The sequence below is a fragment of the Triticum aestivum genome, chromosome 2B, assembly GCF_018294505.1.
Source record: "Triticum aestivum cultivar Chinese Spring chromosome 2B, IWGSC CS RefSeq v2.1, whole genome shotgun sequence".
Taxonomy (NCBI): domain Eukaryota; kingdom Viridiplantae; phylum Streptophyta; class Magnoliopsida; order Poales; family Poaceae; genus Triticum; species Triticum aestivum.
In genome coordinates this window covers 107,084,501-107,099,003 of record NC_057798.1, presented here as the reverse complement: position 1 = coordinate 107,099,003, position 14,503 = coordinate 107,084,501, and the positions used below count along the sequence as shown (strand labels likewise).

Below are 14,503 nucleotides of genomic sequence, written 5' to 3'. Positions count from 1 at the left end.
TGTTGGGGAACGTTGCAGAAAATAAAAATTTTCCTATGATTTCACCAAGATCCATCTATGAGTTCATCTAAGCAACGAGTCATGGGAGAGATGCATCTACATATCACTTTGTATATCGCGTGCGGAAGCGTTCAAGGGAACGGGGATGATGGAGTCGTACTCGCGTGATTCAAATCACCGATGACCAAGTGCTGAACGGACAGCACCTCCGTGTTCAACACACGTACGGAGCGGATGATGTCTCCTCCTTCTTGATCCAGCAAGGGGGAAGGAGAGGTTGATGATGATCCAGCAGCACGACGGCGTGGTGGTGGATGCAGTAGAACTCCGGCAGGGCTTCGCCAAGCTGTTGTGGGAGGAGGACGAGGTGTAGCAGGGGAGGGAGGCGCCAAGACACAAGGGTGCGGCTGCCCTCCCCCTTGCCCTCCTTTATATAGGCCCCCAGGGGGGGCGCCGGCCCTGGGAGATCCAAGGCAAGTGGTGCGCCCCCCCACCTAGGGCTTCCAACCCTAGGCGCAGGGGGGCCAAGGGGGGGCGCACCAGCCCACTAGGGGCTGGTTCCCCTCCCACTTCAGCCCACGGGGCTCTCCGGGATAGGTGGCCCCACCCGGTGGACCCCCGGGACCCTTCCGGTGGTCCCGGTACAATACCGGATGACCCCGAAACTTTCCCGATGGCCGAAACAACACTTCCTATATAGTTTTCTTTACCTCCGGACCATTCCGGAACTCCTCGTGATGTCCGTGATCTCATCCGGGACTCTGAACAACATTCGATTTGCTGCGTACTCATATTCATACAACCCTAGCGTCACCGAACCTTAAGTGTGTAGACCCTACGGGTTCGGGAGACATGCAGATATGACCGAGACGGCTCTCCGGTCAATAACCAACAGCGGGATTTGGATACCCATATTGGCTCCCACATGCTCCTCGATGATCTCATCGGATGAACCATGATGCCGAGGATTCAAGCAACCCCGTATACTATTCCCTTTGTCAGACGGTATGTTACTTGCCCGAGACTCGATCGTCGGTATCCCAATACCTCGTTCAGTCTCGTTACCGGCAAGTCACTTTACTCGTACCGTAATGCATGATCCCGTGACCAGACACTTGATCACTTTGATCTCATTATGATGATGCACTACCGAGTGGGCCCAGTGATACCTCTCCGTTATATGGAGTGACAAATCCTAGTCTCGATCCGTGTTAACCCAATAGACACTTTCGGAGATACCTGTAGTGCACCTTTATAGTCACCCAGTTACGTTGTGACGTTTGGTATACCCAAAGCACTCCTACGGTATCCGGGAGTTACACGATCTCATGGTCTAAGGAAAAGATACTTGACATTGGAAAAGCTCTAGCAAAACGAACTACACGATCTTGTGCTATGCTTAGGATTGGGTCTTGTCCATCACATCATTCTCCTAATGATGTGATCCCGTTGTCAATGACATCTAATGTCCATAGTCAGGAAACCATGACTATCTGTTGATCAACGAGCTAGTCAACTAGAGGCTTACTAGGGACATATTATGGTCTGTGTATTCACACGTGTATTACGATTTCCGGATAATACAATTATAGCATGAATAAAGACAATTATCATGAACAAGGAAATATAATAATAATCCTTTTATTATTGCCTCTAGGGCATATTTCCAACAGAAGAAGCAAGGAACCTCACGGAGGCTGGATACCAGCCCCGCGGAGAGCAATGAATTGTATATCTTGGAACTGTCGCGGGCTTGGGAACCCGGAGACAGTTCGTGAACTTCACGACTTAGTGAAGAGAGAAGTTCCCGCCCTAGTCTTTGTTTCAGAGATGAAGATTGAGGGTAGAAGGGTTAGTGATCTCACTACTAGACTTGGTTTTGAAGGTTGTTATCCAGTTAGTAGTGATGGCCTTAGTGGCGGACTTGCGTTGTTTTGGTCGAAGGAAGTAGAAGTGACACTAAATAATTTCTCAAATCAGCATATTGATGTATCTGTTAAGAACATATGCGGTGATAATAAAAAGTGGAGGTTTACGGGCTTCTATGCGAAAGCTAGAAGAAGTGAATGGGTAGAAAGTTGGAACTTGTTGAGATGGTTGAAAGCTCAAAGTGATGCTCCATGGTTATGTGGAGGTGATTTTAATGAAATTCTTGATAACTCGGAGTACTTTGGAGCTCATGATCGCCCGGAGTGGCAAATGGAGGGTTTTAGGCAATGTGTGGATGACTGTGAATTTCAAGATCTCGGGTTCCAGGGTGTACCTTTTACCTGGGATAATATGCAACATGGTGAGTCAAACGTTAAAGTCCGGCTTGATAGGTTCTTAGTGAACCAGGCGATGGCGTCAATGTATCCATCTTCCTTTGTGAGGCACTATCCATCGCCAAAATCTGACCATTGTGTACTAGTGGTGAAGTTGAAGGGAATACCAGTTCAGGATGAAAGGAGTCCGCACAGATTCATGTATGAGGAGGCGTGGCAGCAGGAAGAATCTTATGATGCCGCTGTATTATAGGGATGGCGTCAAGGAGCGGGTTTGCAAGGTTTGCAGGGCATAGATCATGCCCTGTCAGACATGCAAGTACATCTTACGGACTGGAAATCAAAGAAGTTTGGAGATGTGAAGAAGAAAATAAAGAAGGTACGTAATGAGTACGAGAGGGAAAGATCAAACTCGTTGTTTCGAGGACCGACCAAGAAAGAAAAAGATCTAGCCAGGCAGCTCTCGGAGCTTCTTCACAAGGAGGAGATCTTGGCGAGGCAGCGGTCTAGGGCAGATTGGCTCAAGGCAGGAGATAGGAACACGGGTTTCTTCCAGGCCCGTGCAGCGGCACGTAAAAGTATAAACAGGATCCGCAGCCTTCAAACTGCGGATGGGGAGATCTGTGAGACAAAAGAAGAAGTTCATGCTAAGGTGCAACAGTTTTATACTGGCCTGTACACGGCGCAAGAGAACACGGATGTGGAGGCAGTACTTCACCATGTGCCACATAAAATAACGGAACAGATGAATGAGAGGCTCACTCGGGCTTTCAGAGAAGAAGAGGTGAAGGCTGCGCTCTTTGCTATGGGGCCAACTAAGGCGCCCGGATGTGATGGCTTTCATGCTGGATTCTACCAACGCCACTGGGAGTTGATAGGACCGGATGTTACAACAGCGGTACTTGGTTTTTTGAATGGAGGGCACATGCCGACGTCGGTGAATAGCACGGTGATAGTGCTTATACCAAAGGTAAAAAACCCGCAAAATATTACACAGTATAGACCGATCTCTTTGTGCAATGTTCTATACGAAATTTGCTCTAAAGTGCTTGCTAATCGTTTGAGGGAGATCCTTGATGAGATTATTGCAGAGGAGCAGAGTGCTTTTGTCCCGGGATGGTTGATCATTGACAACGTCCTAGTGGCATATGAGTGCATACACTCGATGAGAAGGAAGAGAGGAAAAAATGGTTGGTGCACGGTGAAGATCGATATGATAAGGCGTACGATCGGGTGGAATGGGAATATTTGGAAGGCATAATGCGCCAACTAGGGTTTCATGAGCAGTGGATTACCCTAGTCATGAGGTGTGTGACAACAGTGAGTTTTCAAGTGAAAGTTAATGGAGAATTACTGCCGCGGTTTTCACCATCAAGAGGTTTTCGTCAGGGGGACCCTATCTCACCATATTTGTTTTTATTGTGTGGGGAAGGCCTTTCTTGTATGCTGAAAAATTATGATGGAGGTTGGGTGGATAGGGGAATCAGAGTTGGTAACACAGCCCCGTGGATTTCCCATCTGTTATTTGCAGATGATTGCTTAGTATTTATGAAAGCTGACTCGAGGAGTGCTATGAGGCTGAATGAAATCTTACACAACTACAATATAGGCTCCGGTCAGAGTGCAAACAAGGCAAAAAGTTCTGTGCTTTTTAGCCCTAATAGTGGCGCCTCGATTAAGATGGGAGTTAAGGCAGCTTTACAAATACAGAGAGAAGCAATGTCGGAGAAGTATCTTGGGCTCCCAACAGCAGCGAGAAGGATTACAGAGCAAAGCTTTGAGCATATAAATGAACGCTTGAGGGCAAGGGTGCAAGGATGGTGTGAAAGAAAAATGTCATGTGCGGCAAGAGAAGTTCTTTTGATGTCAGCGGTCCAAGCTTTACCGGCCTACTCTATGAGTTGTTTTAAACTCACAAAAGGTCTGTGCAAGAAAGTGACGACAAACATGTCACGATATTGGTGGGCTGGGTCACTGGATAAGAAAGGAATGCATTGGCAATTTTGGAACAAGATGTGCATTGCAAAGTCATAGGGAGGAATGGGATTTCGAGACCTGGAAATTTTTAATGACGCGTTGTTAGCAAAGCAAGCATGGAGAATACTTGAGAATCCAACCAGCTTGTGTGCGCGTGTGCTTAAAGCACGATACTTCCCTCATGAGGAGTTTTTAACGGCGGGATGTCCAGCTAGTGCATCCAAGACATGGAAAGAAATTATACAAGGAAGAGAGATGCTAAAGAAGGGACTCATCCGGAGAATTGGTAATGGAGAGACCACCGAGGTGTGGCATGATCATTGGATAGACGGGACAATATCCATGAAACCGATGGGAGCACTTCAGCCAAATTCAGTTCAGTTTGTGTCGGACTTGTTAGACCCGATGACAAATCAATGGAATACGGAGTTGATTCAGAGTATCTTCTATGCACCCGACGCGGCAGCTATTCTTGCTATGGCAAGACCGCGAGTAGGAGGTGCAGATGTGTGGGCATGGGCCAAGGAGAAATCTGGCCTTTTCACGGTCAGATCGGTGTATCGGCATGAGATGGAGACTAGAAGCCAGGGGACTGAATCTTCGGGTTCCTCATCAGGTGATACGACCATCTGGAAGGCATTGTGGAAAATTAACGTGCTCCCCAAGATCCGGGTGTTTTGGTGGCGCGTGCTAAAGAATTTTTTGCCGTCCTATGGGGAGCTTCAAAGGCGGCATATCAAGCAACTACCTCACTGTCCGATGTGTGGACACGATAATGAGACGTTGTTCCATTAGTTAATGGAGTGTGAGCATGCAAGACGGTTCTGGGAGGCAGCAGAACGTTTTTTTGGTATAGAGATACCAAGACTACACCCTGATACTTGGGCTCGAGATCTTTTGGATCATCGGTTTTACAAAAAGGAAGTGGCAGCTGTTATGATAACTGTTATGTGGGCTGTGTGGCATTCCAGGAACAACTATACTCATGGTGAGTTGGTGTACCAACCAATTAAATCAATGGTGATCATTGAAGAGATTATCAGGGCACTTGAGATACCTGAGAGGAAGAAGACCGAAAGTACTGCCCGTCGGGGTTGGCTACCACCAGATGAGGGCTGGATAAAAATCAATACCGATGGTGCGACGGATATGGGGCAACTGCGTGGAGGAGCAGGTTTTATTGCTCGAGATCACAATGGAGTTTTTGTTAGAGGAGGAGGTACAAGATATGATGGGGTTCTTGATCCATTATCCATTGAGGTACTTGCGTGCAGAGATGCGATCAATATGGCGCTAGATATGGGCTTGCAGCAAGTAGTTGTGGAGACAGATTGTCAAGAGATCCATCGGCTGTGGGAACTACCTCAGAAGTCGTCGTGTTTTCACTTGATCACGAAGATGAAGAATCTATCTTCTTTTTTCCAGGGATTTGAGCTACGGTTTGTAGGTCGCCAGTCTAATATGGTGGCACACCGTCTAGCTAGGCATTCGTTACAACTTTCTGTTTCTTTGATTATGTATGATACAATCCCTGGGTGGCTGACTGATTGTTTGCAGTCAGACATGCTCGCACCTAATGAATAAAGAGTTGGAGGGCGTTTAGCTTAAAAAAAGCAGCGTGGTCAATCGAAGTTGTCGCGTTGCCTACGCTCGCAGGTTCTAGCGGCGACACTGTAGAAACGGCCCCACAGCCACAGACTTCGTCCCCATTCTCACTCAAAATACCGGAAACACCCCTCGCGCCAAGCCTGCAGCCTCTGCCCTTATCCTCTTCCTCTGTTTTTGCCCGCTTTGCCCCCACCCCTCCCGAGGGCGGCGGCGACGCCACCGATCACCGCATTGCCTACTTCTTCCGCGCCGGCTTCCCCGCTCGTCTCGTCTCGGCTCCGACTCCCACGCCACGCCATCGCCATCGAACCTTCTCTCCGCGGAGCACGCCAGCTCGAAGGAGCTCCGAGCGGAGCTCCGTGCGAGCTTGCTCGACTGCTGCTTCAGAGCTGGTGACGACCACTAACCACCTCGCAGCGTCCTAGGAGTTCCTTCTGTTCTCGTCTTTGTTTTGATTGCCGTGGTAAACCTAATTCAGATGTTTCTATATGGCAATGGGTGCTCCCATCCTTCCAGTTCTGCGTGAATCTGTTTGCTGGCGCGGTGGAGTTCGGACTCACATGACAGCAGTTCATTTTTCCCAGCCAAGTTGTTGGTTCGCTTCAAGGTGGTGATACTCCGCTGCTCACCTTTCTGTCGGCGCCATGGAAGCCGTGCACGGCATACAGTCTCTGGCTTCCGGAGACGGCCATCATCACATTTCCCGGACCCTTGGGCCGGCGCTGCTGATCTCCGTCGGGTATATTGATCTTGGCAAGTGGGTGGCGACGGTCGACGCCGGGACTCGGTTCGGGTACGACCTCGTGCTGCTGGTGCTCCTTTTCAACTTCTCCTCGGTTCTGTATCAGTATATGTCCACCTGCATCGGCATGGTCACCGAGAAGAATCTTGCACAGGTACCTGAAGATTCATGAGTTCTTTCCTCTTGTATATGTAATAGCTAGTCTCATACCGTCCTTTTTTCTCATCCCAACTTAGTGGTTTGTTATTAGTTGAATAAGACCACATAAAGTTATATAGTAGTGGGAAAATAAGCAAACTCCTATTTTGAAAAAAGATTAATATCCCAACGTCAACGTGACAAGAAAGTTTTACCTTTTGATTCTTATTATGTAAGTTCTTTTTGCAAGATACTCTATTGCACTTTCTTTTTACATTTCCCAGTTGCATCCACCATATGGTTCTTACTTGTAATGCTTTTATGTGAATTTCAAGATCTCCGACCAGGAGTACAGTCGGTTTATATGTGTCGGCCTTGGTGTCCAGGCAGGATTGTCTTTGCTTACTTCAGAACTAACCATGGTATGTCACTATGTCTACAAAGTTGAGGCAAATCTTCTTGTTTTTCAAAGCTTCATTCTAGAATATTCATTTGCCATGTTATGTGTATTGACTTGTAAGTAGTCATTACCTTGTGAGAATCTGAGTAACTCCTGACTTTTCTGAACATTTAGTATTTTGTCTGTGTCAGATTTCAGGCATAGCAGTTGGATTCAACCTTGTATTTGATCACGATGATCTCATCACGGGCATTATTTTTGCATGCGTTGTAATCAATCTGCTGCCATTTCTTTTGTCCTCTCGGGTAAGTTTATTGTTGACCCTGGAACTAGTAATTCTCGATAGCGTTATCTAACTCCTCTATGCCCTATGTGCTTTTGATATATTATTATGACCATTCTAGGACAAGAGGATGTCTGGAACGTTAAATGCCTGCATAGCGGGCTTTACGATTCTCTGTTTTGTGCTTGGTTTGTTAATCAGTCAACCAGAGATACCTCTCCATGTGAATGTGATGTTCCCCAAGTTGAGTGGTGAAAGTGCTTACTCACTGATGGCACTTATGGGTGCAAACATAATATCACACAATTTTTATGTTCACTCATCAGTTGTTCAGGTATTTTCCAATGCCTCTTGCTCATACGTAGTTTAAATTGTCCACATATTTGGATTTACATTTGAAGTTGCACTAGCTGTGTCAAACTGTCTTCCATTATGAGTTGTTTGGTTACATGTTGCAACTTGTGTTGATACCTGGAGCAGTTGGCTTGCATGGTTTGTGTGTCATATTTCATAGTTTCAGATACAGATTATGCCATCGACGTGGTGCTGAATACATAGTAAGAAGTGTTCATCCCCAATAGGGACAATTACCCCCAAAAAAGACTAAATAGTTGGGCTTTGGGCTTTATGCTTGTGTTTGGTGTCATATCTCAAGTAGCTTCGGCATAGCGTTTGATTTGTTTCCTGACATTATACTTGACAGAATTATCATCTATACCATAGGAAATAGTGCTTTGACTATACTTCTATGATCATCGAATCAATTATGGGGTATTTGGTTCAAGGATGGGGTGAGTGGAAGATCCATCATTTTTCATCCCTCGTAAGCACAAAAAAACAAAAATGAGGATGAAGTCATCCCCAAAAATTTATAGGATGATCAGTTGATCACATGATGAACCAACCAATCTTCACATGAAGAGGTGGTCCTCCAATCCAACATTCAATTGAAGTATTAATGTTTCCAGGGTTCTCAGGCACTGTACTTTTTTGCTAAATCCACACTCTTCAACTATTAGAAAGTCTGGAAAACTGTTAATCTTTGGTTATGATGGTTCAGAAATATTATAGAACACATCAGGTATTACGTGGCAATGCACTTTGTACTCCCTGATTCTACAGTTATTTACAAACAGGTTCATTTTACTATTCTTTCCTGATTATTTGAGTTATCATTTCGTGTTAATTCAGATATCCTATATGCAGGTTCAGAGGAGGTCTCATGTTCTTACCCTTCGTACCCTGTTTCATGACCACCTTTTTTCTATACTATTCATTTCTACTGGAGTTTTTCTTGTGAACTATGTTCTGTTGAGCTCAGCAGCATCGGAATCTAGTCACAATGTGATCCACTCCTTTCACGATGCTGTAGATCTGATGAACCAGGTTTGTGATTCCAGTTTCTAAAGTATAAATCCAAATATTAAAATTACAATCATGCCTTTTGGTGTTCTATGTGTACGTCCTGAGTTTCTCTGGGTTCTTGTCTTCTGCAGATATTTACGAATCCCATGGCTCCACTTGTGTTACTAGCGGTTCTTCTCTTTTCGAGTCACATTATTTCATTGACATCTGTCATCGCCAGTCATGCGGTCATGGAGAATCTCTTTGGTGCAAACCTGTCTCTTTATGCACATCATGTGCTACTCAAGGTTCTTGCCATGGTTCCCACCATGTACTGTGCAAAAGTAGCAGGCTCTGAAGGGATATATCAGTTACTCATTCTGTGTCCGGTAATCCAGGGCATGACCCTGCCCTCCTCTACCATTCCTGTTTTCCGTATCGCCTCATCAAGGTCAATAATGGGCAACAACAGGATATCTTTATACGTTGAGATACTAGCCTTCCTTGCATTTCTTCTTATGTTGTTTACAAATATCATCTTCGCGGCGGAAATCCTGTTCGGTGACAGCAGCTGGACAAACAACCTGAAAGGGAACACCGAAAGCCCTGTCATAATTCACCATACTGTACTAATTCTAATGTCCTGTGCATCTATTGCTTTTACACTCTTCCTGGCTGTGACTCCACTAAAATCAGCCAGCAGTGAAGCTCAAACCCAGGAGTGGTCTGTGCACTCTCCGAGAGAAGCACCGGACACTACTCATCACAGAGAAGATACTTATCCGGAATATATCGCACACGAAGAAATTCAAAGGTATTCTATTGATGCTGTTCCAAGGGATTCATTGGAAAGTCATCAGAAATCAGCTTTGGGGCATACTGACAGTTCTGAAACCACTGCAGAATCCGATAACGGGACCCAACAATCAACTGCTCATATGGCGACCATTCCTGAGGCCGACCCCGTAACGTCCAGCAACCTTGAGGAGTCAAAATCAGTTCTTAGGGCTGGCTTTACAGAGTAAACTCCGAAGGTCTCTACTGCCACTGTGGTAGAACAAAGTTCAACAGAGAATAACCAAATGAAGAGCACGGCTGAGAAAGATGTTCAAGTAGAAACAGATGTTTGCACATACAAGGATAATGAGACTTCACATAATGTGAGATCCAGTAATAATTCCACTAGAGGCAAAGCACCCTCTTTATCTTCCAGTGATCCACCATCCCTTGCTATGAGCAAATATGAAGACACCGATGCTGTTAGTTGCAGTGGTGGTCTCCCAAATTTGCCTGGTTTGGGCCGTGCTGCAAGGAGACAGTTAGCAGCTATTATTGATGAGTTCTGGGGGCGTCTTTTCGATTATCACGGTAAGCTGACACAAGAAGCTAATTCTGAAAGGATCAACCTTTTGCTTGGACTGGACTCGACAATAGATGGTTCAGCTGGGAGAACGGATAACCAAAACACTCGAGCTTCCAAGAACCCCTTAACGAGAGATACAGTGCCAGGATCAGGCATCTCTAGTCCAGACTTGTCTTTTGGTCTTCAGATGGGTGCCATGGGGTCATCAATCTGGTCACAGAACATGCGTTTACCAAACACAGACGTTCTGAGTTCAAGCAGCACCTTTCTTGACCAATATGCAAAAGAAATAGAAAATTATGATGTGACACCTTACTTTGATAACCAGTTCTATCAGCCTGCTACCATTCATGGTGGGTATCAGCTAGCAAACGATCTAAAAGGGATAGATGCAATTCGGCGTTCATGTTCCAGCATTCCACTGGACGCACGGCGACCTCCTATATCTTCTGAATCTGCTGGTTCTAACCATCCTGGCTCTGTTACTCGTGCTTGCAATCAAAAACTGCTTGGCTCATTTGGTTCTACCACTTTGCAGAACCCAACAATGAGCGGCTTAAGTACAGCGATGGTAGGAAGATCCTATTATGATCCTACTACCATTCTTGGGAGTGAAAGTAATGGCTCATCTGCTTGCCCAAAAAAGTATCACAGTTCACCCGATATATCTGCTATAATTGCTGCAAGCAGGAATTCACTCTTGAACAAAGCAAATATGGGAAGCACTGCTGGAGATCAGCCATATCTTAGTAGGCTGGCATGTGAAAGATCACATAATGCGGGCACAGCGACCATGTCCCAGAGCTCTGTGCAGTTGAGTATGAACACCAAACCAACATCACTTTGGTCCCGGCAACCATTCGAACAACTGTTTGGTGTGCCGAGCGCAGAGTTGAATAATAGGAGCGCGGTGAACACCGAGCGGAGATCAAATGGCACCAAGGATGATTTCTCATACAAGGAATCTGAAGCAAAGCTTCTTCAGTCTCTCAGATTTTGCATCATGAAGCACTTAAAGCTGGAAGGGTCGAGATGGCTTTTTAGGCAGAATGGTGGTTGTGATGAAGATCTAATTGACCAAGTTGCCTCAGCTGAGAGAGTTTCACAAGAAACTGCAGATGGCATGGACGCTAATTGCATGCACGGACGGCTCAATTGTGGTGCTGATTGTGTTTGGCAAGCTTCCCTGGTTGTTAGTTTTGGTGTCTGGTGTATCCGTCGGGTGCTAGGCCTGTCCCTTGCGGAAAGTAGGCCAGAACTTTGGGGCAAGTATACTTATGTTCTCAACCGTCTTCAGGTGATCCTTTTGTCTTGTTATTTTGCACCCTTACCGCTGAAAAAAGGATTACAACATGCACCTTACCGCTGAAAAAGGCAACCTGAGAAGATTAAAATGAAGTTCCAGTTTCCAGTAAACTATGCTAGAGTCCATTTAATTTGAGGATAAGATTTGAGAATATATCAACTAATTAACCATGGAGGGTGGAACTGCTACATGACAACTGAACTTACCATGGTGATTGGAACGTACTATTGAGCATATATCAATGTCATGTCATTCCCATCATATATTCCCCTGCAAATGTGAGTTTTCAGTAGATAAAGAATGGTTCTCCCATGTCATTCTCCAAAAAAACAAAAAACAAGATTTTGGCATCTTTACAAATGTTTCGACGATGAAATATACAGATGCCAAGCTCTTACTAAACCTACTGTGCACATTTTGGCATCCAGATTTTCTGACATCTTCCTTGCTTCATTTGATGTAGGGGATACTTGATCCTGCATTTTGCAAGCCTCGGAAACCCGTCACCGGGTGCTCATGCCTCGAGAAAGCACGTCTGGTCGCCAAGCCCGTGTCCGCCACCTTCACCGCCGCAGCTGACATCTCGGCGCTGATCAAAGATGTGGAGCAAGCAGTTTCTGGCCGGAGGGGTCGAAGCGGCACGGTGGCGGGAGATGTTGCCTTCCCTAAAGGGAAGGAAAACCTTGCTTCTGTGCTCAAGCGATACAAGCGCAGGCTCTTGAGCAACAAGCCACCTGCCGGATCATAGCCGTCAGTCAGTCTGTCACCAAGCCTCTGTAGACTGTAGGGTTCTTGTTACCGCTGCTTCTCGTATCTAAGGTATCTTGGGTTTTTCTGCTGCGCGCCGAGTACGCCTGGAAGCTTCTCGGTCTTGGTTCAGTAATGGCAATTGACTGTAACTGTGTTTTTCCATATAATGGCAATGGCATAATGATTTACGAGGGCAAGGGTGAACTGTCCCTGACTCCCTGTAGAGATTGACAAAAAAGGGTTTGTAGTTTGTTGAAATAGCGCTGTAAATTTGACTGTAACTCAAATTCCTCTTGTGGCTAAATCTTTGTCTTTCAATGTTTCTGCGGGTTTTGCCGCCCCTTTCCACGAACAAGTTAAAGAAAGCCCTAGGATCCAGGAATTGTCCTGACTGATGCACGGGGATCGTTTCTGATCTACGTAGTCCATCGTTATAACGTAATGCACTCTTGGCAGACTATTTCCACGTTTTGTTTGTTTGGATTCCCATCTCTGGCATTGATCGTTATATACTCCCATCTCTCAATAAAATTCTTGGAGCAAGATTGATTGTGATATACTCTCATTTCTGAATAGAAGGCCTTGTTTGTTTGGGCTTTTGCTTTGACTTTTGGATTACAACATCATATAACAATATATTTCTTAAGCCAAAGGCCGAAGCAAAAAACCTCTATTTAGGATCCTTTGGGGCTTTCTTGCCAAAGTGGAAAAGCTGCAAAAACAAAAGCAAAAACAAAAGTTCAAACAAACAGGGCCTTAGAGCAAAGCGAATCCCCAGTCTTAAAAATCTAAAATGTATCCCTTACTCTATTTCCTTTTACAATTTTTTAATAGATCTAGCAGATCCCTGTCCTAAAACTCCAAAACCTTTTGAGCACAAACTAGCAAATCCCCTAAAACCGTTTGAACACAAACTCATTTAAAATACACATTTAAACTAGCTCATTTCATAATTTAATTTATTTACCGCATTGACATCATGCATAGCTTAATTGAACCATCCAGCGCCTATCACATCAACATCGAACTAGATTAAGCATTGTCATAAAACATGGGAAAACTAGAGTAAAATAATCAAACTAGATTAAGCATCGACATAAAACATGGGAAAACTAGAGTAAAATAATCAAACTAGATTAAGCATAGACATAAAACATAGAAAAACTAGAGTAAAATAATCGACTAGATTAAGTATCGACATAAAACATAGAAAAACTAGAGTAAAATACACCACTAGTCCTAAAACTATTCGAGTGTGTAGTCCTAATACCATTGTTGAGGAAATCGTTAACTGGTAGCTGCTCGGTTGGCTTGCGAGTAGGGGATTAATAGGCTATTCGGCAAGTTAATCGGCCATTTAATTAATTAATCAGATGATTTATTGGTTTATCGGCTACTCGGTGAGCCTACGAGTAGGGGTTAATCGGCAAGTTAACTGGTTAATCGGACGAATTCTTGAACATGGCCTAATACTATAAAAATGCACATTCAAGTCCTAAAAGTTTGCTAATGTGTCACTCGTATTCCTATCCGCCCTGTATCAGCTTTGACTTGCATGGGTGGCAGATTGACTACTGCCATGTGGCAACTTTTTGCACAAAACCCCACCAAAAGGTCATCTCTTTAAAAAAAAATTGCAAAGAAGAATGCGGAGCATATCTTCTTTAATTGCATACTTGACAAGTTCATGTGGAGCTGTGTGCATGATTGGCTGAATGTTACTTGGGGCCCTAAGAATTTTTCCCAACTTTGTGGTCTCCTCACTCCACTCCCGGCTCATTCTAAGCGTATTTTTTTGGGTTGCTTTTACTGCTTTGGGTTGGTCCCTTGGGACTACTAGAAATAGATTTATCATTGAACATGTTTAAACCGATCTCTCTCTTACAGCAGTGGCGGTTGCTCAGCGTTTGACGTGGACGACATGGACAACCTGATTTTCTTTACTCCTAATGGAGTAGTTGGTAACCTGGTACTCCGGTTTTATTTTCGTCCGGATTTATTTCTTCCCACCTTCCACCACCCCTCCCACTTATTTTCTCTTTCTCATTAAAAAACCAAATCCCATTAAAGGGAGATATTGTTTCCTGCTTGCTTTGGCAGGTGTTGATTCATTTTAATCATATAAATAATAGGTAATTAAGAATTTAGAAATCACGCCATATATGTGAGATCACCTTCCTAAAATATAGACATAATATTTTTCTTGATAACCTTCCAAAACAAAATGAGATATTTCTCAATAAGAAATCATTAATCACACGCACTATGCCATTTAGTATTATCATTATCTCTATTATTAATTGGCAATCACAATTTTCCTACTATAAC

At 44.6% G+C, this 14,503-nt stretch overlaps 1 pseudogene; it reads left to right on the top strand.

Moving 5' to 3' along the window:
- The first annotated feature begins 6,002 nt into the window (after positions 1-6,002).
- On the top strand, positions 6,003-12,497 carry LOC123043751 (protein ETHYLENE-INSENSITIVE 2-like; annotated as a pseudogene).
- The last annotated feature ends 2,006 nt before the right edge of the window (positions 12,498-14,503 follow it).